This window comes from Varanus komodoensis, unplaced genomic scaffold (assembly GCF_004798865.1).
Source record: "Varanus komodoensis strain SLA01 unplaced genomic scaffold, ASM479886v1 scaffold16, whole genome shotgun sequence".
Lineage (NCBI taxonomy): Eukaryota > Metazoa > Chordata > Lepidosauria > Squamata > Varanidae > Varanus > Varanus komodoensis.
In genome coordinates, this window is record NW_025335468.1 from 12,204,221 (window position 1) to 12,230,157 (window position 25,937).

Consider the following 25,937-nt stretch of genomic DNA (forward strand, 5'->3'; position numbering starts at 1 on the left):
TTTAAATGTGGGTGTATGTTTTTGTGAAGCCGCTCTCACTGTTTAATTTTATATTTGTCCTTCAGGAAGACCAGTGACATCAGTTTCTGTTCTGAGAAATTAATAGAAAAATACAGTGGGCATGAATGTGAATAGCACAATTGTTTCAGATGGATATGGTTCACTGTGACCTTATCATTTATGGATCAATTGATTCTTTTCTAGTTTAATTTCCCTTATGATTAACTTGAAGCTCTGGATTATAGGAAAATGACCACAGTAGTGTTGTGATAACAGTATGCTGCTTGTCTAAATACAGATAGATGGATAGACAATAGGAATTTCCTTTTGATTTTGGGTAGAGGCATTTTGTTGTTTTATGCAGAAAAATGCAGTTTCATGTTGTTTTCTGTTTGTGGGGATTTGGATTTCATTAAACCTTGTTCGACTTAGCCAGTACGCCTACAACATAATCCAAGTGGCTGCTGGAAAAACAACTACATGGCAGAATGTTTGTATGAAACAGCTTTTCCTACATGGTGGATGAGTGGTGGTGGTGATTATTATATTTTGTATTAGCCTTCTCTAACCATTATGTATCTAAATTCTAGTCTTTCCACTGTTTAGCAATTATGTGATTTGAGACAATTTGAGAATATTAGTCTCTAAATACAATGTTTATGCAGTATGTGTGGATATGTATCTTTTCTAATTTACAGTCTCTATATCTTTGCTATATAATTCTGATTCCAACTTGGCATTTGTTTTCTAAATGGCATAATTTTGTTTTAAATGAGCATTTAATTATTGAATATCAGTGTACATTCTGTTAATTTAATTCCTGCAAACTTGTAATAACAAAGAGTATTAATAATGTATTGCAGTTATGCAAACTACTATATGAATAGACGTTTCTATGTGGGCCTAAGAGCAGTTTCATCCTGCTGGCTCATCATCATATTCTCTAATATTTCACAGATGGAAAATAGGGATGTACTTCTAATACCATGTTCTTATTCCTAAAATCACTGCTCAAGTCTCTTTTTCCCTGTTACACATTCTGTCTCCTATTTCTTGTAGTCATTTATTCTGATACAGCCTGCCATCCACTTATTTAAAAGTAAAGATGCTGCTTGCTCTTTTAATTAAAGATATGCAAGCAAAACAGAATTGACAGTGTACCATCAGAGTTAAAATATGTCTGAGCAATATGTTTCACTTCCTGAAACAACAAGCTGTGCACTTCATTGTAGGCCTTTTGCAAGCACCCAAGCATGCCTACCTTTGACATCAGTCAAAGAATATCCACCCCAAAGAGACCCACCTGGTATCAACATTATCTTTTGGGGCTAGGCTAAAACATTTACATTCACATGCCTTTTAATGTTGCTTTTACCTTTTATCTGTAGCTTTTTAATAATGTTTTACATATCACATTTTTAATTATAAACTACCTTAATATCAACTTTGATGAGGGATGGCATATAGATATTTCAAATAAACACCTCTGCTTATTTAATTTGTAGATACAGATGTATTTAGGGTCTAACTTTTGAACAGGATAGGGTACCATCGTTTTGGGCACAATTTCTCTTCTATTTTTGTTGAATGACTTCTTTTACAAAATCAGATGATAAAAGGAAATTGAATGCTTTTTCTGTCATACCATGATGTAAAGTAAGGTATAAGGGGTTTTTTTTGGCAAGAAGCTGCCAGTGCCCAAGACATATGCTCTTTTGAACAGCATCCAGTAAGTCTCAACACTTATACTAGTAAAATGTTCTCTGGTGTTAAAGACTGAATACATGGTTATGCTCTAATTATAGCATACATTTAAAATACATTGTATGTATGTATGTTATGTATTTAAATTGGTTATACTGGCAAATATTGTCTCTATATACATAATGGGTAATTATATTCATTATACATGTGATGAAGGCACTTCCATTGAGTTGTGAAAATACTTTTTCAGTTTAATGGTGGCTACAAAAATATCCTGGGTACACACTCAGCTGTAACTTGATGAATCTTACTGTTAAGGTGGGTAGGGTAATACCCATTGGATACAATACTTTTGCCACAGCGAATTGGGTGGAGCTATTTGGTAGGATTGTGCTGGTTTCCTGCTTGCAAGAAATCATATCGTTGACAACTAGGTACAAAAATTATGCACTTATTCAGCTTCAGAGTGTGTTTAGGATGCAAAAGAAGGAGTTAGTGCAAATTTCACAATCTATGCAAATTGATCTGTGTAAGCCAAACCAAAATGTTTAATTTCTGAAGGAACATACCGAAGAGACACTGAAATGCTCTATCAAGCAAGGCACAGGAGGCTTCCACAAGACAAAAAATCATATGTGCAAATAGATTCTGTCCATGCAATCAAAATGGTTATATAAGTTATGTAAGAGAAGGAGCAAGAAGGAAGGATGCAATTCTGCAGCATCTGTGTCAGGAATCAGCTGTAATGTATGCCTCCTTAACTTGTGACTCACCAAGCTGAGTTCATTCAGAAGCTCATAAATCTCGTATTTTGCTGCCTGCCAGGCAGTAGAATACTTTGATGATAGTAGGTCACCAGTTAGAGCTAATACAGAATTTGGGTCAAAAAGGTTGTGAGTCTATTCAGGTGAGGAAAAAAAATGCTTTTAGAAAAATGTCACTATTGTTGGGTACAATTTGTCAAAGCATTAATGCTACATACATGAGACTGATGAAAGTGGGTTCCTCAAGCTGAAGATGTTGCACCAAAGTGTTGGAGGAAGGAACTGGGAATTATGCAGCTTTCACTGTGGTTCCTCAGCTTGCCTGCTGCCTTCAGGTATAATAAAAGGTGCTGTTCCATTGCCAGTGTTGAAGAAAGATTCAAGTACCAGGCTGTTACATGGAGTGGGAAGAGGCATCAGGTAGAATGTCTTGGGTCAGCCCTGCCTAGGGTATAACAGTTTATTAATTAGTTAATCATTTAGCATCCTTCTTCCTTGCCTCTTTCGTACAGCTAAGACTTCCATGTTTAATTAGTAAATACTGCAGTGATTCCTTATTGAGCAACATGTCTTTGATTTCCCCTTCCTAGTTCTGTTCCAATTACCTCAAGCAGTAGCTTGTATTTCCATTGTGTGTGCTTTCTGTTTTTTTGTGAGTGAATGTTGGCTTTGTGTTCTGGGTGCTGCTGCTGCTAACTTAACACATGTCTCACACACTTCTTCACTTCTTATTATGTGGTCTACCAGAATTCTCCCTGATTAGAGGCAAGGACAATGCTGCTGTCATTGATGGCAAATTCTTGTGTGGGGTTCAGCAGCCCATACAAATGAGATACTCTAGATCACTTGAATTGTGCTCTTCATTTTTGGCCTTTTTTGCCTAATAGATGGTTATATTTAGAGGTTAGTTCTCTGCTTCCCTCCCAATTCTGCTTTAAGGTTGCCCACAGACTTTCAGCAGACTTTTTCATAAGAAAAAAATGCCATATTAATTTGTAAGTTGTTTTTCTGAAGAAGCTGAATTCAGGGCACAGTAACATGTTTGTGCTTGTGCAGAATTACAAAATACATACAAATTTGGTTGTATTTTCCTTTGAGCTGTGCAATATTCTTTCACCTTTTAATTATTTACCAGCTTGCCCCACATGTCAAAAATCACTTTGGAGGCTTCTGCCTCTGTGTGCCAGGCCTCCCAAAGTGGTTGTGCCTCAGTTGTGGAATGTTCTTTGCAGGGAGATTCACTTTGCACCCATTTGGTTACTTTTTTGTACCAGGCAAACACAACGTATCATCCCTATGCCTTTAATGGTTTAGCTATCATGAAATTGGATTTTATGCTGCTTTTGTTTTATTTGTTAGGTACTTTTAACATGATATTTGTAAGTCCTAGGAAAATATTTCTGAACAGTGTAAATATATTTTATAGTAAATACTAACACTGTATATATGTTTTCACTAATACTTATCAATAAGTAATGTATATACAACAGTCTTTATGATGGTTTATGCTTCTTGCCACATGGTTATGTATTTCCTGACACATTATTAGATGCACACATTTTTACTGGTTTAAGCTGCTATCTTACATCAAGTAGTTCAAATCTATGTGGCTTGAGTTGGGATCGAGGGTTTCTTAAATCATACTACATTTGTAAATTAATTTGCCAATGCCTGGAAATTTTATCTATCAGCAGCAACCATTATATAAAAGTTAACTATTAGTAACATACTTTTCACTGTCTGTACTTTCTGCATTTCATTTTCATCTGACATCACTACTCACAATCCCGACCACATGTGTCTCTCCCTCAAACACGGAATAACATTTCCATTATCTGATAAAGTGGGCTCCAGCTCTGAAAACTTCTTCTGTAATATACTTATTAGTCTTTAGCATACAATTCTTCGCTTTTTGCTGTGGCAGGCTAATACAGTTACCTCTCAGGAAATTGTAAAACTTGCTTTCAAGGCGTCATTGCATCACCTAATAGTCTTTCCTCACCATAAAAAAACCTGTCATTTGCAAACCCATGGAAGAGGAGTTGCTAATCGGAACATCATTGGCTATATTTATCTTGAGAAAGGATATGCAAACTTTTGTAGCAGCTTTTTGTGATCTTTTGGCTTTATACATGTTTTTTACTAGTAGCTACTAAGTGGAAGTTTATATTCCATTTCACCCCTTGCTCTTTTTGTCCTTGACCATTAATTTGTCAGTGTCTCTAGAAATCTAGTCTTTGTGGTTATAGGAAATCTTCTAATGACTTGAAGCAAAAAATAATTTTTTTCAAATGAATTGCAAGCTTCCTCCTTGTTTTCAGTATCTCCAGTTTCGTTAACCCCACTTGGTATTTTAAGCACACTTAAGCTTATTGGAAAAAGACAACTTTGTAGGTCATGATGATGCAGTGAACTCTCTTCTGACCATTGCTTTCTATTGTTTTGGCTTTTCTTGCTTTAGTACACAGTGATTTGACCAGAGAAGCTAGACATCATGAAGCAAACACAGTTGCATCACCGAGTGGTTCATTTCAGTTCTTGGCTTTGAATTGCCAGACTCAGAATTACCATCTTAAACATGATAGGAAATGTTATAAGCTTCCGTATAGCCTGAAGTGCCTGCTGTTCCCTAATCTTGGAAGCTAAGCAGGGTATGGTCTGATTGAAATCTGGATGGGTAACTTAAATGGTGTGACCCACCCAGAGAGCTTTGGGTACAGGTAGTATAGAAATGTAAAGTAATAATAATAATAAATAACCAAAGTTGCAATGGGAATCGGTTGAGCAGAGGTGAGGGTGGTATCTGACTTGTCAAAGTCATAGTTGCCAAGCACTCACCTTTATATTTCTGTTCTTCTTGGAATTTTTTTCAGGGTCCTTAGAAAGTCAACATCTGAATATAGGAAGGCCTTTAGCAACAAGCTGCCATCCTAGAATAAAAATATTTAAGTTTTGCATTGCAAAGGCAGACAAATCTATAAAACAAAGCAACTTTATGTTTTGTTTGTTAGTTTGTTTTGGTTAAACATAGAGGAAGAACACAGTTAATGAAATGTGGGAATGAAAATTTATGAACGATAAGTATTATGTCATTGTATGTGTTAAAACTGAATCTTGTATGGTTTGGCAACTTGTAATGGCAACTTAAGCTACCAGTATTTTTTTTCCTGGGCCAAAGGGCATGCTATACTTTGTTCAGTTGTGATTAAGTTGCAAAACCTCCCTCCACTCCACAAAATCTGAAAGTGCATAGATCTCAACAGTAAACAACAGAGATATATGGCATGGAATTCATACCATCTGTCCTGTTTCCTAATTTGAACCAACACCCAGGAAGTTTCTGTTAGTCACAATGGGAGTAAATAGCCAATGGGAGTAAATTGCTTCTTGTCTTTTCCTGCTTAATAGCAACTTTGAAAAGGAAGCAACTTCAACTGAAAAAAATGATGTGAGAAAAGTATTAACCCTCCTATCCCTGCACTGCTGCGATGATCCAGTTAATGCTCTTGGCTGCCTTTTAAGTTTTTTTTAAAGATCATGAATTTGAACCAATGACAGATTGCTACACACAAAGTGTAGCCCTGATATGTCAGGTGTGGTGACTGTTCATTTTGAATGCCCTTGAGAAAGCCTGACTATGGCGATAAATTTGTATTATGTATTAGCTTATTAGAATGCAGAAGCAATTATAGAACCAATGATAGGATTTATTTTAATCCCATGAGATGAGAAATCATTGGGATTAAAAGTGTTCAGTTGCACCCTTACGGTCATAGTTTAGGCTTCCTTCTCCAGGAGTGAGGGACTCATTGGTAGAAAGACCTTCTACTGTGAATGGCTTGATGGCACTGTTATGGTGGGTTGGGGTAAAAAGGGGAATGTCAAATGAGGCCATGGATCCATAGGATCCTAAACCCTTTTATTCTCCTGACATTCCCTGAAAATGCACCCTTGTGTCAGCTGATAGAATTTTCTCTTTTTCTATTGATTAGCCTCAATTTATTATTGCAGTTGTCATTATAATCAAAGCCCAAGAAGCGGATTTAGGTATACCTAGATACTGTATGGCAGTCCGGTTCTGTTGGGCCAAGAAACAACTGTGGGCCTTAGCATATTCCAAGGCACCCACAAGAAAGCCCCAGACTGGCCAAATTAGAGAACTTTCATGAAATCAACCACCAACTCTTATTTATTAGGCAAATTGAGTGCATTGTACAGACTACAACATTCCCAGTGTCGAATTATACGTTCACATTTTGAGAACAAAATAAACATGAAATACATAATTTTTGGATCAATTTTCCTGCCACAGTAACTAAGTCAGTTAGCTACATCACTTTTTAAGGCTCCAGTTCTAAATGGACAGTCCAGAGAGTCAATCCAGTTGATTTTAAAGGGGCTAACTGCTGAGTTAACTGCATGTTATCTAACACTTGGGAATACATCACATTTAAAATGGGTGCGTATGTAGTTTAATATCTAGCTTTTAAAAATAAAATGTAATATAGGCCCTTTTAATAACAGTAGATAAAGTTGATTTGAAGTAGGTTGAAGTGAATCAATATAATTCTAATCTGTTGTGTAATTGAGTTTAAGTTTGCTTCAGTGTAGAGTCCATTAAAATGGCTTTGCTTCATGCTAAATTGCAAGGTTGAAAGGAATGTTGTAGTCTTGCCTGTCAAGCTACCACTTTTGTCTCTGCTTGGTATGACTAAGAAAGAAACCTCCCTTCCACACAGACTCTGTAACAAACTTTAGCTGGAAATTATCATCACAGTGGTAAATACAACTGAAATGCATAAAGCTAAATACCAGTCAGGGACAGCCAAAGAAATGATGTTTTCTGAGGCATAGCAGCAAATGGTTTCAAGTCACCTAAATCAAGGGGCATGGTATCCAAAGCCAGCCAAATTATTTTGACATATGAGACAAAAATATGGCAAACAACATACCAGCCTACTGTTCTATGCCCTTTGCATGTGGAAATCCTGTTGTGCTGGAGAGATTATCAATATGGTCAGCTCTCACAGTGGCAAGCTTATTTCCATGTACTGCTAACCCTTTCTGATTGAGAATGAAATCTAAGATTTTTAATAGATCTGCAAAGCAAAGCACATAGATCTTATGTGTCCTTTCCCTAAAATTAGCATGTTTGAAATTAAATGTTTATTTTTAAACATTCAAGTGAGTTTGGCAAATTTTGTTAACATTTTGCCAACTTGGCTATAGCCTTTGGGTGTCCTGTGGATGTGGTGCCATATTGTATTTTTAGATCATTGTAGCTAAACATGTTTCAGCTCAAGGACAGGGACTTGAAGAATCCAACCAGAGTTTCCAAGAAAATTCAAGTTCTGCTGTACAGTTTTCATTATAAAATGAAAACAATTGGTCTTGAGAAAGCAATACTATTCTGATCATGAAAGGGCTAAAGCAATTAGGCTGAAATTGTTGTTTATAAAGTAACACTGCCTTATAACTGTTTATAAAGTAACTAAATATATAAAAGGGTTATATATTTAGTGGAGAAGTGGCTAAGATCTAGGGATTCTGTACGTGGGGCAATAGTACTGTTAACAGAGGCCGATGCCTTCTTCAAAGCAAACCCTCTGACTTGTAATCTATTACTGATATTTGGGATGATGGTGGTTTCTTAACTGAGAGGAAAAGGCATGTGCTCATGCTGTACATGCTTGTAAGCAGAGCTTTGCTTGTCCCAGCACTGATCCAATGCTCTGAAGGCAAACTCTTGGTATAAACTATGTCTGCAATGAAACCATTGGCAGTTGGGCAGAGGTAGGATTTGCTTAATAGGGTGTCTACATAATGCCTGCTTTGAAAATGGTTTGTGAATTTAAATTGAGACCTCAAGCGGCTGCTGCATCTTTACAGCAGTCATGCAATGCAAATAATGTGGTAAACACCAAGCCAATAATGGTCCATATTACTTTTTCTAGTGAGCTACATAATAAAATATTTACAGAATAAAATTGCTAATAGCAATTTGCAGAGGACATTGCCTAACAGGATCTTGGGTAGAACATTTTATATAATTCCTTATCAGAATTTACATTTTTAAGAACTGCTTACTACAAAAATGCCCACATATTCATAGGTGGTCATTTGGTAACTCACAAGGTTAGTCTTTTCAGAAATTATTCAGGTATAACTGTCAAACATGCATCTTGTTAGCATTGTATAACTTCATGTGTTTTTGATACTTCTGTATTGAGGAGAAAGAATCTTGAGCTGTATATGGACAGAGTGGCACTAATACAGTGCATTTGAGAAAAGTGCAGGCACGAAAAATCTTAGGACTGGACCACTTAAGTGTATTCTGTTTGGGCCTGTTCTTACAGTCAGTCTGGAAGTTGAAGCTAGTGCAGAATTCAGCAGCTTGACTGGTTTGAGGGACTGCCCGCTTTCAGCACACAATTCCTTTACTGAGGGAACCACATTGGCTACCTATTTGCTACCAGACCTTAAGGTTTTGGCATTAGTGTGCACATTGCTAAACAACTTGGGATCAGGGTAATGGAGGGAGTGCCTTCTCATCAATGTGCTTGGTCCTTAGATTGCATGCTTTGGGTGGTTCAGCATAGACCCATGGCACAATTGGAGTCCACTTGGAGAAGAGCCTTTAGCATGGAAGTTCTATATTTCTGTGGCACATTCTGACTTTGGAAGTCAGACAGGCTCCATGTTGTTCCCAGAGCCTCCTGAAAACTTTTTATTTCAACAAGTCTTCTTTAACTGGTCTGCCAATTCTAGTGATACCCTGTTTTTAACATTTTTTTAAAAAAAAATTTCTCTGTTCTGTAATCAATATAGAGCTTCTCTTCACACATTTTCTCCTGGTGAACAAATGTGGGGGGTCAGGGCAGGAGAAAAAAAATGAATGACCAGTCAGTAACCTGGTTCATGCAGGTGTGGCACTGGGTCCATCCTTTGTGTATTTCAAAGCTGTTGCACTGGATCCCACAGACTGTGCCTTGCAAATAAACCTTGGTTACAGTTCAGTAAATCTTTTCAGAGCCTATGGCCTCTTTCTCCTCAGACCAGAAGCAGTGTGTGTGGCCTTCAACCATTTTCTGGTTCCTCCCAGAAAACACAACCCAAATCCTGCAGGGTTTTTTTTTAAACTGTTACAATGAGGCCTGCATCCTTTTGAGGCCAGCTGTCACTCTCATTATCTTCAGTTGCAGCATTTTAAAATGAACCAAGAGTCATTTTTACTATACCATTTTTGCACTTCATGGCAAGGAAATCTAGAAAAGTGGCTTTCACTGTGGCCTAATCAGATGGTCCAGGCCAGAGGTTGGTTGTTTTGCTTTTAGCTGGAGTGGCTTTTAATGGCTGTGTTCAAAAAATGTGTGGTGACTTCTCCTTTTTTTTGTTTCAGTAAATAGTACATTAGGATTTAAATTGGTGTGTTTATCCTGTAGATTGATCAAGTTATTGCTGTATGCCACATCACCCCATGGGGAATTCTTCACAGAGGGCTTGCAGTCTGCATAATATGGACAGGGTGGGGTTGAGAAAGAGAAGAAATAGTGAGGTATTATCAGGACAGTCTGATAAAAGATAAATTTAACAATATGTGTTGGGATGTGTGTTGTGGGGGAAAGCTGTGAGAAAAAAGTGGGTCTCTAATGCTTAGCTCAGATGAAACTGTGTTGGAGAGACCAAGCTATGTTTTGTTCCCACCCCCATCTGCCTAGCTGCTTTAATATTGGTGAGGCCTGCAGCCGATTCCCAGTTCTGAGGTGTTATCTGAACGACAGGAGGTCTTAATTTGCTCAGGATCACTGGACATGGTTAGCCCTTTTCTCTCTTCTCACTTTCTTGAATTTTTGCTTTAAGCATTAACAGTTTCAGATGCAAATCTTTCTGGTGTTGTTCTTTCACTGGCCTGTACTTCCCCTGTCTTAAAAATATGAGATACAATAAAAATATTTTTGAGCGGAGCATAGAGACTGCGTTGACTGTGTGTGTATTTAACCTTCATGCTTAATTGTGTAACCCATTATAAAGTGTTGATGCTTTGTTCCTAAATTCTCTACATGAGGTGGTGTGCATTAAAGTGTATTTATACTTTTTCGGATTAATTAGCTGTGACCTTATGAACTGCTGTCCTTGTTTAATTGGTGTCTCCAAAGCACAGTAATAGCATAAATCATCTGATAATGAGATTCAGAGCTCACTGCAGACATATATAATAGCACTGCATTGATAACAGGAAATGAAATTTGTTGATTGGGTTATACTCGCTCTCTTCTGGATCCACCTGCTTGCCTTCAAGAGTAGCCCAGAAATTAAGCATGTAAACTTGAACCCATTACTTAGTTTTATTCCTAGCAAGTCACTTTTCCAGGTGAAAAAAATAAAATGGTGCCAATCCTAGTTGTACCAAACATGATGTACTTGGATTTTGGCATCTGGTATTCAGGGGAGGCTTGACTGAAATGAATGACAGTGCTGAAGCAGTTGCATTCAGATGTAACTCAAAACCATGGTTTAACCTGCCTGGCTTACACTTTCTTCATAAGTTGAAAGACTCGTCAGACCATAGTTTACTGCTGCATGCAAATACACCCATTGCAGGCAAACACAACAAACAATATTTGAATTGTAGATGGCCTGAAAATCAGAATCAGAGTTGAGCTAGGGTTTGCAGCATTCCTGTGTGAGCTGAGGAGTGGCAAAAAGGACTGGCTCACTGCTGCTTATTCTTATAGTACAAACCATGGTTTAGAATTACATCTGTCTGTAGCTGGCAATATCCAGTGCTGGGGAGAGTTAGGGTACAGGGAAATAGGAAATGAACAGTAAAGATATAAAAAGACAGGCCAACCAAATGCTACCTCATAAATTATCATGTTACTTGGGGTTTGATAAATTTTGAATGTTAAGTACTGAAGAGCTTATGTATTTACCAACATGACAAAAATATCTTTCTTTGTTTTACATGGTTAGGGACTTAATATGATAGAGTATAACTGAAAGAGTCATTGACTTCAATTATGTCCAATGGTACGCAGTGGCAAAGAAAGTTTGATGAGGTTAGACATACCATGTTTCAAATTCCCTCTGCTCAGGAAGTGTAGGCACTGTTTCTTAAAGGGAGAAAATATGGAAACATATAGCATTTTTTGCATACCTATTTTTCGAAGTGAGGAGGGAGGGAGAAGCAAACAGGCACCCAAATAAACATAGCTTTAAAGCTTTAGGGAAGCATCAGCCTTTGCCTTGAAAACTTTCAGTGTAGCCATACAACACTGATAAAACAGTATTATGGAAATGGTGCAATAAAATATTTACAAAATGTATACTGTGAGAGTTCATTTCCCCCACCTAACTACGTGTACTAAAATAAGTTGAATTGAAAGGTGCAGTGTAATCTCCTGAAGTTGAAAAAACCAGAACCTGTCATGATTGCAATTCTGAGGTTTACCAAACTCTTGAATTGAATACCTTTTTATATGTAGCTTCATCTTTCAAAACTTTCAACTGTGAACAGTCCATTGGGAGTGGCACAGGTTTTCAGTCCCAGCTAGTGCTTTATATTTATTTCTGTTTTCAGGGTGGTGTTGCTGGTATCCATGCCCATGTTCTGGAAAGAAAACAAGGGCCTTGTAACAAAGTCGCTTTTGTTTGCCCAAGAACAAAAACAGCTGCATTCAGACCGAACAATAAAAATAAACTCCTGCTGAACTACCTTCTAACACACTAGGGTTCTGGAGAGAGGAAACCAGGGATATTTAGAGGCATAAAGTGACTCATTGTGTGAGCAAAGGAATGTTATAAGGCCAGTCTGTGGCTTGGAGTAGCATCTGTTACCTTTCTAGCCAGTACTGAGAGGGCATTTAGGAAGGAAGGGAAAAAATTAAATTGAATAATGCTCAATACTGTGATGGCATTGTACTAGGCTAACTTTCAACTTACTGTCCAATCCACAAGCTACTTAAGCCAAAGAACTTGGTTTTAGTCCCACTGATGTTCCACATAGAACTTTAACCTATATATAAGAAAAGTATCAAAAGATTAATAAAATAATAAAATATTAAATTTATGTTCAGTGTTAAATAAGCAGAGCTAAATGCTTTTCTGTTATCAACTGTAAGCCAGCTAACAAATAATGACTTTTTAAAAGCATAACTTAACAGCACTTTGAATAGTAATAATAAATCTGGCATTGTTGTTCCTTGTTTCTGTCTCTGACATTTTATAGAAGCCAATAATGGGCAGTGTTGTTCTGCAAAATGGATAACAATGAAATATTTATTTCTGCTGGAAATGGTTTCCTAGAAACTTTTATGTAAATTATTAATTTTAAATAGGTACAACTGTTTTGGGTTTTTTTTTTGTAACTTGGTGTATGATACAAAATTCCTCTTAACTGGAACAGCAGTAAGAACAAATCATTTTGTATAAGCTTGCATTTAAGCACAGGCTTGGTAGCCAAAGGTGACCAGGAACTGCATGAAGGCAAGTGAGGAAGAATGAAACAGTCCATCTGTATTCTGTGCTCAAGGAGAAGCAAAGCATGCTATGAAGGAAGGCCCTTCTTCCTCATGCAGCTCTGTGTCCCTCTGCCATCTCCCAGCAGGCTAGTATCTTTTGCAAGTCAGTAGCTTTTGTGAGTATATTTACAAGGCTGATTTTGTGAATAACTGTTAAATATTTGCTTTAAATCTTTTTTTTTCTTTTGTGTGCTTTTTTCTAGGTCAGTTTCATGAATTCAAAGGAAACTTACCAGTGATTTCTGGGTCCCAGGGTTGGTTTTCTTGTGTTTTTGTAAGTACTGCTATGTTTCAGTCTGTATTTCTACCTGCTAAGAAGTACATATGTGTGTGTGTTCCTTTTTAAAGGTTATGCACTGATTTTCTACTTCATGTGTTCAAGGTTACATATAGAATGTAAAAGCATGGTTAAAACTGAGAGTAGTCTGTGCATGGGGCAGATCAGCTGAAGGCCACTTGTCTCAAACATGTCACAACTTGGTTCTCTGCTGCACACTAATTAATGTATTTATTATTAACATATTTATACCATCTTATCTGCTTAAAAGCTGTCAAGATATTCACAACAGTTTAAAACACAATAAAAACATTGCAACCAGAGTGTTAATTTCAAGAGGTCCTTCAATGTGACCCTTTGAAGCATTCTGCTACTCATTCTTCTTCATACTCTGCATGCAGTTGGGAGGTACATCAATCTCACATAATTTGCATGTAGAGTCTCCCAGGTCTGAAAACTGGCTTAGGTCCAAGTAAACATGTTTCAGATCACAATGGAGAGCATGGTTACAATTCCATTTTAAAACTATGGTTGCAGCATTCTGGCTTAATACATTTGAAATATGCAAAATGGATCTACAGGCGATATTTATATGGTGTGCAAATGTTCTTCACACACCATAGTGTGCGAGTGTAAAAAGAATGTTTACAGCTGTAAATAATGTTTACATGGACTGTTATCTTCATTATGAGATCTGTGTGTATGTATTCATATATGATTAATATGGAATAAAAGAGAGGAATTCCTAGAACCGCCCCCTCCAAAAAGGCGGCTGACCAAAGAAGAAAGGTTACAAAATAGTCAACACTGCACTTTTTCACATGGTGGTTTCTTTCTGGTTTGGTCAAATGGAAATAGAAGACATGGGTGACTGAGCAAACAACATTCTGATAGCACTAGATTTATACACTGAATAATGAAGTATTATATGGAATAAGACTGTTATTGATTTTATTTGGTCAACAGCAACACTTAATTTCATTGACTTTATTAGGATTGCATCCAAGTACATCTGTCTTTTAATCTTTTGAAAGTGGTACTTACAACTCAAGGTTAACAGTGAAATTCTGTGTGTGCCTACTGAGAAGTAAGCCCTACCACATTCAGTTGGCCTTGCTCCCTATTATATGTGTTTAAGATTGTAGCCTAAGGGATTGTAGCCTTAGCAGCACATGAGGGGCCACCAAATACGTCATTTTTTGGATCTGAGGCTGGACACAGCATTCGGATCTGGAAATTGGAGTTCCAGACTCCTACTCTCTCCAAGCTGCCTGCTCTCCAAGGTCAGGAAAGCTCCTTCAGAGAGTGGAGAAAGAGTGTGTTTGGATGACCATATGCCCCTGGGTTTAGGGACTTATTGGCATCTCCTTAGGATTGTGTCCTAAGGCACATTGCTGGGATTGTGATTGAAGCAAATCTTACAGTTTAGCAGTCTGTTCTTGCTCTTTCATTTTATCATGCTGTTTAGAGACCATTTATATGTCTAATTTTAAATTCCCTTGAACTGTAAAGAAAATCTACACTCTAAAATGGACTCCAGGCTAGTTCACATACTGACAAGCATTGTATTTTAGCAATGTGAGCTAATACGGAAATGCTAACTGGGTTTTACATACTGCTGCTGCATTGACACTTGCAAGTTTTAATGAGATTCTGCAGTAGCCAAGGGATAAACATTACATACTCGAGCCAGCTTTAACTGCTCTAATAAATTATAGGTGGTATCGTACACATAAGTAGTACTATTGTTTCTTTGATTTAATTGAAAAACTCCATCAACATTCAGGCTCTTTGTACCATAAAGAAATTATTTGAAAATGAGTGATATGCAACGAATGGTGAGGCTTGTTTTATTTAACAATAGTTGCTCATAGAGCTTAAAATTAAAATGCTGAGATTCATTGCATCTTCTGTAACCACTCAGTATTCTGGTTCAAGAGTACACATTTCTAGTGATGTTGGAGCAGTCGATGGGCAATACAGAAAGAGTGACTTTTCTGGTTGTCTAGGATAATAGTTGCATGTGAATGTATGCTTTCCAGAATTTGTCACTATGAAATACCACACATGAAGTCATATTTAATTTGGTACTATAATTTAGGACCTGAATAATATGTTTTATAGTGCATATAGCCATATGCACATATGTATTGGTTAGAGATCCATGAATCCAAAAATATTTTCAATGTGTTATATTTACAATATTTAGTTTGTAATCTTAGAGATTTAATGGAATATATTGATGGTATTTAGGAAGCGGGTAAGTCTGGATAGAATCCTAATATCCCAATCTTTGGTTATTTCTGGAAAATATTTTATTACTTTGTTTTTATAAATAGTTACTGGTAAGCCAACATCAAATCATGGGTTAAGTGTTGAGCTTCTCCGTTCCTGAATAATCCAGCAGTACAGACCTGCATATTATACTTACAAGTTCCAGTTGGGTTAATTGGTGGTCATTTACCACACATGAAAATACATGTGTGTGTCCCTGCTATGGTATGCAAACCAGGTCAATGGGAAAGATTCATACTAACAGACTTTTCACACTAACATTTAATCCATGACAAATCTCTTCATATCATTTTGTAACATGCTCTGGCTCATTTTTGCTCTTTGTTTACAAAGGATTTTTCCCAGTGCCAAATTACTGAATAACTATAAATATTAAGGCAATTTTTATAGTATCTTATCTAATCCTTGTGCTTTCTTCTTTATATGTTGTGTACTATTTGCCTTGCTCTGATATGCTGGCAAGATTTTAAGAAAGTAGTGATTTCTATGTTAGTTCATAGCTGGGGGTTCTTACTATGTTTATAAGTATAGATGGTAGTGGTTGGGGATTGGGATCAAAATTCACTAGATGTAACTTTAATTGTACACAAGTTTTGTTGTCCTCAGCATGAAAATGCTTTAATTTCCAGAATTATTATGTTTATCCATGTGTAAGGATTACCCATACATAAAAGTCTTGTGAGAGGGTATAACCAATGGCAGGAAATAGCCGCAACTTCTGTGCTACAGCAGTCATACATCTCCTGCTTTTGTTGCAGTTATTTCTTGTGCATGAAATAACACAGCTTCTTGGTTAGATGGTCTTCCCTTACTGGCCAATAAAAAACCTTTTGATATCCCCCAAAGTTTGCTCACTGCTTTATCATGTTACTTGTTCCTATTTATGTGTTTGGAGAGATCTGCATTGGGTTCACATGAGTTTGCCTTCCTATGAATCCACCTGGCATATTTCATACCAGAGCTGTATGGTTTCGAAGACTTGTGGATTGTTTTTAAATTTGGTGTAGGAAATTTGTGCAAATTTACACTAATGTGCATTAATGCAAATGTGCTGTTGTGCTAGTGGAACAAAATTCTTGCACATCCAAAACAATTCTGATTCCATCTGTGAGTGGATGATGGCATGGCAATTCAAAAAAATGCTCAGGGAATTGATTGAACAATATATACGCATTCCTATTTCTAATAAAGTTCTTATCCTAATCTAGCAATTTTGTTGGTCATTTTGCAAAGTAATGTTTTTCATAGTTTTGAGAAGGATGGTATAATGGTTAGAGCGTTGGATTTAGATGTGGGAATGTTGGGTTCAGATCTCTGTTCCTGCAGGGATGACCTTGGGCCACTAACTATCTTTTAGATTAGCCTCTTTCTCGGGATGGTTGTGACTTTGAGGACGAAGAAGCAGCAAGCATTACAGAAGATCATCATTTTATTATAATAGATCCCTCTGCTTAGCCTGATTCCTTCTAAATATAGGACCCCCAGGTTTTAGACCTAGTTTAAATCTGTGTTCTTTAGACCTAGCTATTCTTGTTGGCTTGTTTGGCACTTTATTGTAGAGAAGGTGCAAATATCAATCTGTACAGTAATTAAGGTGAATGACGGGAGAAATAACATGGAAAAAGCTTAATTATGTTTAGGTTTTTGTTTGTTTGGACTTTGGTGGTTCAGACTGCTTTGGGTTTTATTTTGTTTTTGAAAAGCGGCATTAAAATTAGACCATAAAGAAAGGCATTGGTCAGGGACCACAGAGTAGTTTTTTTTAAAAACCCCTTGGAATCTAGACTTTGATTACTAGAAGTCTATTGTTTAATACATCTTGGTGTCATTCAGATGTTTGGGGTTCAGCAGTCCTGTCCATGCTAATTTGGTGATGAAGAGGGTTGAAATCCAAAACATTTGCAGAGCATCAGATTGGGGAAGGTTAGTTTAACACCAGCAAAGTAAGACTCCAGAGCTGAATATATTCCCCTCATATTTTTGTAAGAGAGCATTTGTTTAACCTGCAATCTTAAATGCCAGATTGGTACAGAACAAGACTTCCATCATCCATGATCTAATAGTAGATGAGGCAGCCTTCCTGGCACATATAACTGAGACCTGATAAGTTAAGAGGGAGGAACTATTCTTTTCCATCTGTGTTCACTGTCCTTGGTTCAGCATCAGGATAGACTTGAGGGTTGGGAAGAAGGGGATAGTATATAAGGATTCAATTTATCCCTGTATTTCTGATCACTAGGTCTGAACCTTTGCAACTTGTGTTGGGCCAGCAGGACAGATTAGGGATTCTTTTGTGTATTGCCTACCCTGCTGCTCAACAGACTTCCTATCTGGGTTGATTGATGTGGTCTTGTATGTGATGTTGTACAGGCAGTATGTTTTGGGAACATCACCATTCATACCAAGGGCACTTAGCCTGGAGTGGCTCAGGATGTCATGGTCTTCCTGATAACCATGGGACTGACATGTCATTGGTTCAAAGCACATAGTGGAAGAAATGTTTCAGCCAGCTATTGAGGTGGCAATCTGAACATGCAGGACTCATTTTAAGTCCTTTTGTCATGGTTAAAGGTAAAGGTTTCCCCTTGACGTTACATCCAGTCATGCCTGACTCTAGGGGGCGGTGCTCATCTCCGTTTCCTAGCCGAGGGAGCCAGTGTTTGTCCTCAGACAGTCTCCATGGTCATGTGGCCAGCATGACTAAACACCAAAGTGCACAGAATGCTGTTACCTGCCCACCGAAGTGGTACCTTTTTATCTACTTGTATTTGCATGCTTTTGAACTGCAAGGTTGGCAGGAGTACAGAGTACGGGACAGAGTATGGGAGCTCACCCCATTGTGCAGATTCGAACCAGTGACCTTTTGATCAACCAGTCCAGCAGCACAGCTGTTTAAACCATTGTGCCACCTGCAATCCCTTTGTCATGGTTAGATCACTGATAAGGATGTGTGAGGAATCCGTTCAGGACTCAGTTCCCTAGGTCTGCTTGACTGAGTCCAAGTTTCTGGAGGGTGCACCTAGCATTTGGAAGGCAGTAGCTGGGCAGTAGCTGGGAACCACATGTTCCATGCTTTCAGTGACCTTCTTCCATGCCAAGGGAAGCCACCATCTGGGCTGCTACACCTGGCACTGAAGAAGGTTACTAGTTGCATATCTGGGATTTTGTGAGCATGTGTGGACTTCCTGTCGGATTAGCTCGCTTTGGAAGACTAGGCTGAGCACAACAGGAAGCCTGGAATGCATGGAGAGAAGGATTCTGATAGGGTTTGTGCTAATCATAATCACCACCTGCTGAGGTGTTCCCTTCTTCAAGGTTGTCCAGCAACCCACGTAACCCAAGTTTCCTGAAGGTTGTGTACCTGGAGCTAATGGATCTGGATGTTTTCCTGAAGGTTCTAAAGGGTTTTGTAGCTGAAATGGCTGATGGCCCTGTTGAAACCTTGGTCTGTCTCTTGAATGCAGAGATGACTGGTGCAGTTGATCACTCTTGTGTGCCCTTTTTATTGTAGAGGTAAGGCCATAAAGTATGCAGAATATACAGAATATACAGTAGTATACAGTAGAGCTGAGGATGATTGAATGAATAGGAAATACTGCTTGGTCCCATGGATTCTCCAGCATGGGGTCCTTCAGGGGTTAATCCTCATGTAACATTTATATTAAATTACTGAGTGGTATCATTCAGAATTTTGGAGTATGCTGCCATCAGTATGCTGATGACATGTAGCTTTATTTCTCATTTTCATGCTCATCAGGGGAGGCTGTGGATATGATAAATTGGTTTCATAGCAGAGCTGTATGGTTGTGGATTGTTTTTAAATTTGGAGTAGGAAATTTGTGCAGATTTACACTAATGTGCATTAGTGACAATGGACTGGATGAGACCTGATGCTCAGTCCAGACAAGACTGAGATGCTGTTAGTGGCAGGTTCTTTCAACCAGATGGAGAGAATTTAACCTTTCTGGATGGGGTTGCACTCACCCTAAAGCAGCAGGCTCATAGCTTGGGGGTTCTCTTTGAACTTTCTTTATCACTTGAAGCTTATGTAGCCTCAGTGGCACAGAGTGCCTTCTACCCTCCTCAGCTGATGGTCCAGCTACACCTCAATCTAGACAGGGACAGCCTGATTTCAGTAATCTAATTTAGTAATCTAATCTGATAATCTAATTTAGTAAACTAACCCGGCAACCTGAAATTAGATTACTGCAATGATCAATACTCAGGGGTGCACTTGAAGATGGTTCAGAAACTGCTGCTTCTACAAATTGAGGCAGCCAGGTCCTTTTTGTTTTCTTTTTTCTTCCTCTTTTTTTTCCTTTTCCAGGAAAGTCCCATCATACTTTTTATACTTTTAGGTGAACAAGTCAAAAACAAGGCACTAATTGGGACAGAACTGCTATCATAAGACCATTAGGTAATGCAAATAAAGATTGCAGAAGAAAAGATCAGGGAAATATTTAATGGCACTATGTTAAATTAATAGTTAGAGATTAATTTATGAAGGTAGGCCTTGACATGGAACCTTTTCAAGTCAAATGTACTAAGGGAACCAAAATGGTAGATGGGTCTAATTTAGCTTTTCCCAGCCTGGTGCCCTCCAGATATTTTGGGTGTGACTCCTAGTATGCCTGTCCTGGCTGATGTTATGGGTGTTGAACTGGAGGGGACCAGGCTGGGGAAGGCTTGTCCTTCTTTTTCTTCTCTGTAGTGTATGTGTAAGTGTAAGTAAATGCATGTGAGTGCGCACATCCAGTGAGCCACCCCTCCCTATATCTCAAGGGTAGATTGATTCATTTACTGATATAAAAACAAAATCACTTAGCACTAGCCATTCATTCATCATAGTAGATGGTGCGGTAAAAGGTTAACAGCTCAGTGGATGGATGAGATCTACAATAAATAACTGTGCTGCTTAAAGGCTGGGTGATATAAGTTTATGGCAGGTAAAAGAGAGCTTTTACCCACTTAGCACAATGTTTGATAAAGATAGTAGTACTATAAAAACATCTGTATGCCTAAAATTGATTGGAAACAAAATCTAGCTCTTAATGAAACGTGTATAGTAGTAAGATTTGAAAATGAGTAAATAAACAATGATGGCAATTCTAGAACTGCTGAAGTCTTGCACAGAAGTTACATAAATTTCACAGATACCTGTGGACTTCATGCAGACTTCATCTAGTGTTACAGCTTTAAGTCTCAATCCTGCATTTTGGCCATGCAGAGCAAGTTGCTAGTGGCTTTTTCCTAAGGCTCTAGTGGGACCTTCCTGCCTCCCACCATGATGGTTTGGTTCCTGCTGTGCCGTTTCTGTGCCTGACACTTTGCAAGATGCCAGGGCATTAACTTCAAGCTGTGGCCATCCCATGCCTCATATTCGTACATCTAGCCACCCACTCTTGCTCAGTTCTCTCTATGCCAACATCTACTGTGGGCATTCCTAGGGTAAGCTGGCTTCTTTAAGGGCCTTAGGTAAAGTGAATGACCTATCACACTGCAACACAAAGAGGAAGTGATAAGTAGTGGAAAAAGAGACAATGCCCTGGATGAGAAACAATGCCCTGTATGAAAAATCACTCTGTTGCTTTCCACGGGGGAGGAATAGTTTGTGGTAACTTTTCTATTCTAGTAAAAAATCAGGCAATTTCAGGTGGAATTTTGCAGGGTAACTAGTTAGACAACAGCATACTTGATCATGGAGTATTACAGTTTAATACTTTGCTTTCATGCATATTATTGGTTGTAGTTGCCAGCACTGGATTTCATCAGTCATCACATTGCATAGTAACCAGTATAAGATACAGTTTATGCAATTTCCTTGTTTATCTTCCAGATGCTATATAATACCAGTGGCTTGAGAACTATTCTTTCACTGCTTTAGATACTTCTAGACTATTCCTGTTTTCTAATTTTTCTTTTTCTGTACATCCATGTTGTCATATCTTGTGTCTTGTATGTCTTATGTTACACAGAGATGAACGTTCACATGAACTTTTCTATCTGTAAATGATTGGAATGTGACTTGATTATGGGTTTTGTCTGTCCTACCCTGCCTTAGTACAAAACAGAACAAAAAGTACGAAGTACCCTCCTGAAACACTTGGGGGTGGCTTTGGGGCAGATGTCCATGTCCCAGTTCAGCAGAACAAACAGGAAAGCCCGTGAACTCAGCAGGGCTGGCTCATGATTGTTTGACATAAGTAAAGCAATCTACATTACTGTCTAAATAAGGGGTCTGCTTTAAGACCATTATCCATGGAGAGACCTCTGTAAGACTGTTAAGTCCAGAGACTAAGAATACTTAAGTGCCTCACTGAACTGAATTTGCCAAAATAATAGAAGCTGAGTAAGGAGGAGGAAAGGAATAGAACAGTGGAAAGTGACAGGTAAAGGGAGAAGAGATAATAAGTGAATATAAAAGCTTACTCTAAATAAAAGATAATGCAAGCGCTGTGGTGCTCTATTGCCCCCTGTTTTTCCCTGTTACTCTTTTGTTTTGAAAGAAACAGGCTAGCTTAGGAGAAAAAAGAAGTTGGAGCATGAAGTGGTGGGTGGGGGAAAGACCTTCTCAGTGGTAATACCCTATATATGCAATCAGAGAGAGATTCATTTGGTACCTCAGTGTTAACATTTTGGCCCCAACTCAGGAAGAACTTTTAAGAACTAATGACTGTAAACTGATTGGTTTTGACATATGGCATGTAATATACTGCATTTATATTAGTATTTTGTATTAGTGTCTTTTAATTAAATTTTATTGTGTGAAAACTGATTTGGCAAATTTTATTTGATAGGTTATATAAATAGTTATTAAATTATGCAGAATTCTCTAGTATATACTGCAGCAGATTATGCAAAAACCTTCAAAATCAGATGTCTCCTTAGCTTTACTACTTCATCTTAAAGAATTGTTAACAGTTTCCTCCCTTGCTTCACTAGCTTTTGATCAAGTTCATAAAAATATGAATATATACAGATACATTTCCTTATTGTCTGTTGAGGTGAAATGGTTTATCCTTTTTATAAATTCTGTTATAAATACTGTTCAGTGTTCTTTTTGTGTTTCTGTATAGTAAGAACCAATCTACATTTTTTCATGCAATTTCTTTTCCAGTTTAACTTATATGTGCATGTGTGGTCACATTAGGTATGATTTATCCTTCTATAATGGTGGTGTCCATTTATTTAAGATCTTGACCTGGATCTATTTAAGATCTTCCCAATCGCTTGATTTTTTTAAAAAATAAATATTTGAAAGCAAAGCATATGCCAATGCTTATAGAATGCTTTGTCAAATAGGATATGGCATTTATGAAAAAAATGATGGGCTATTTGAACTAGCCAGGGACTAACTGGATGAGATTGGAAGAATATTACAAATAGTTAAAACATTTTTGTAATAACAAGCAAATTGCAATTCTTGTAAATTGCTTTCTTCTTGTATTAGGTCTTTCCCTAAAATAAATACATTGGATGTATTTGCATTAACATTCCAATATAGGCATTTGATGGATTAACTTAGATATTTTGTAAGGTAGTTGTATCGAAATAATTTTTGTGCAAACTATTATTTATATTTATCATTTCTTACATTTGGAAGGGTAAATGAATAAATTAAGTAAAGAGAAGCAATATAAAATGATATAATAGGGCTACACAAATTATTATGCATTTTATTCATTTGTTTTTCTCTTTGAAATAATTTATTTTTTTTTAATACTGAGGTTGTGATATAGTGAATGTGAATATTGTATTTATTTATTTTAACAGAATAAAACACTTTTATAAATATTTTGGTGCTTTTCCTAATACCTTTAATTTAAAATTTAAATTTATCTTAATGATAATATAGATACAACTATTATGTTTTTTAACCTAGAATATTATAAAAAACTAGTATAATGATTTACATACCTACTTTCATATATAAAATTTCACATTATTTCCTTCTACTTTTTGGATGGTATTTTGTGTGGCACTGTTAAGATACAAATACATCCTATTTATTTTGCAGAATCCTTTCATAACAATGGAAAGAAATAACTACTCTAAAATTGTTTGAACCATTTCTAGTTTTGTTAAGATTTTGTATAATTACACATTCCCTAGCTAGTTTGAATAGCCCAAGTTAATTTATACAGTATTGCCATTTCCTATACCTTGACTGCCATTCTCTAATTCTTGGTATCTGATTTGTTTTGAAATACTTTGTGTAAACAATTCCAGCTGCCACATCCATATAAATGCAAAGAATCACTATATCAAGTATCATTCAAAGTACCTTAGGGGAAAAAAATCTTAGGGTCAAGAGGGAGTTTCTTGTTAAAAAAATGCCTTTTTGTTGCTAGAATTTGTTTCTAGAATGTCAGCTAATTTACATTGCCAACAGTGCTATTAAATACCTTTTTGCCATGTTTCTAACACTTGTCAGAAGCGGCTGCATCTTCAATATTTATTTTTATCAGAGTCATACAACATCAGTGGTAGTTTCTTAACTTTTCTAAATGTCATAAACAGAATCTAAATTGAGCCTTCCTCTCAAAACTGTATTTTTGTTGGTTTGCCTACCCACCTGCCTTTGCCTCATGTCCAGTATTTGATGCAAATACGCTTCTCAATTAAGTTTTTATTGCAGAATGCTTGTATCTTTTGTACCTTACAGAAGCTGTGCCTTGCCTACTGTATAAGAAGCTAAATCCAGTGCAGTGCCCCCCCTCCCGTATTCTAGAGTGAGATGTTCCAAAAAGAAGCCATTTATAGTATCAGTAAGCTGCTTCTCCAAACCATGTACAGATGTGTCATTCAGCTAGTTAATATCGGGGTTGTTGAAATCATCCATTATTATTTTTTTCCTCTGGCAGATTTTGCCACTTCATTAATATCTTTCAACATACTGAGTTGCTTGGCTGCTGCTTCTTTTACATGGCTTATATCATATCATGCCATCACAGCACATTCTGCAGTTTCAAGTTAATTGCTCAATTAACAGCGGTATTCATAAAGTGCTAGGAAAATTCCACAACTAATGATTTGGACAATTTCAAAATAGGTTGGTATTTCATAGATTTAAATGTCAGGCATGCCAGTATCGGCAGGCACAGGATTGTCTAAGCTTTGAACTCTATATAGCTATAGAGACTAAAAATTGAAAAGGGAGTGTTTAGAACCACCCCTTTGCTATATTGGGGAGTTCTGTGTCCATCTTTTTAATCTTCTATTTTTCTGGGGAAATGAATTAAAAGTATGTAATGGCCCTACATTTGCTTCCAGCTCTATGCTGCCAGAATACAGTAAGAACAGACAGACATTCAGTTGCCTCTTTTGGCCTTTGTGACGGAACTGAGAATGCATGTTTTTCAAATGTCTGGACCTTTGTGTTTCGATGTCCAATCTTTTCTTTTCCTGCTTTCACCACACTGGATGCCTATTGACAATAGCTGATAACTGTCATTTAGCCACAATACACATTTTCCTAGAGGAAAAGGATGGGGATTTTTCATGGGATGCTGTGGTTCAGAATTCACCAGAGCATGTGTAAGTGTTTTCTCAGAAAACATGAAGAAAATGCATTTTGGATATATTGTGACCCATATGAGCATTTATGTATATTATAATGAACTTGTTCTGGTGAATGTAGATATGAAAAGGACCTTCTATTAGGCCTGGTCAGACTGTTTAATACAGGAAGCAGTTTTTGCGGTACATGATGGTGGGTATCATTTAGATTTCTTGCCTTGGGTAACAAATAAGCCATGCACATTTATGTAAGTTCTTTACTTATTTATTAAATGTATAAAAGGGCTCAAGGTTACATGCATGGATTACAGCAGCCCTGGGAGACAGGTTAGGCTGAGGAATAATGAGTGGCCAAAAGTCAATGAGCTTTATGGATGTCTGGAAATTAGAACCTGGATCTTGTCAGTTCTCATCTTGATTCTTCAGTGGCTTCACTGCACTGGCCATATTAGCCTACACACATATATTTGTTAAAATGAGATCTTGACTTTTCAATAAAAATAGCACTCAGGACAGCTAGCAATAAAATGCAGATAATATAACATAATTAAAACATAAAAATACATTCAATATAATGCATCCAGTTGTTTCTTCTTTTTAATGCATTAAAAAGAAGAAACAATGAGACCCACCAGAAGATTCCTAACAATTTTTGAAGGTTGTCTCATGTAGGGCAGATTACAGCAGCCTGAATTGGTAGTAATACAAATATACTGCTACAGGTTATAACAAAAACCTATGATTGGCATAAATGGCCAATATGACATATGCATAGATGCATATAATTGAATCCAAGAGTGCAAATTGCTTGTGCATGTCTGTTTTATTTGCATTGTAGTCAAATCTTCAATTTTCAAA

General features: G+C 37.2%; 1 long non-coding RNA gene across 1 annotated transcript in view; it reads left to right on the forward strand.

The window, feature by feature from the left end:
- Positions 1–25,937, forward strand: part of LOC123021178 — a 97,835-nt gene that overhangs the window by 51,561 nt on the left and 20,337 nt on the right. The window contains exon 2 of the long non-coding RNA XR_006414280.1: positions 13,192–13,262. This is a non-coding gene — a long non-coding RNA (uncharacterized LOC123021178). The remainder of the gene's footprint in view (positions 1–13,191; positions 13,263–25,937) is intronic.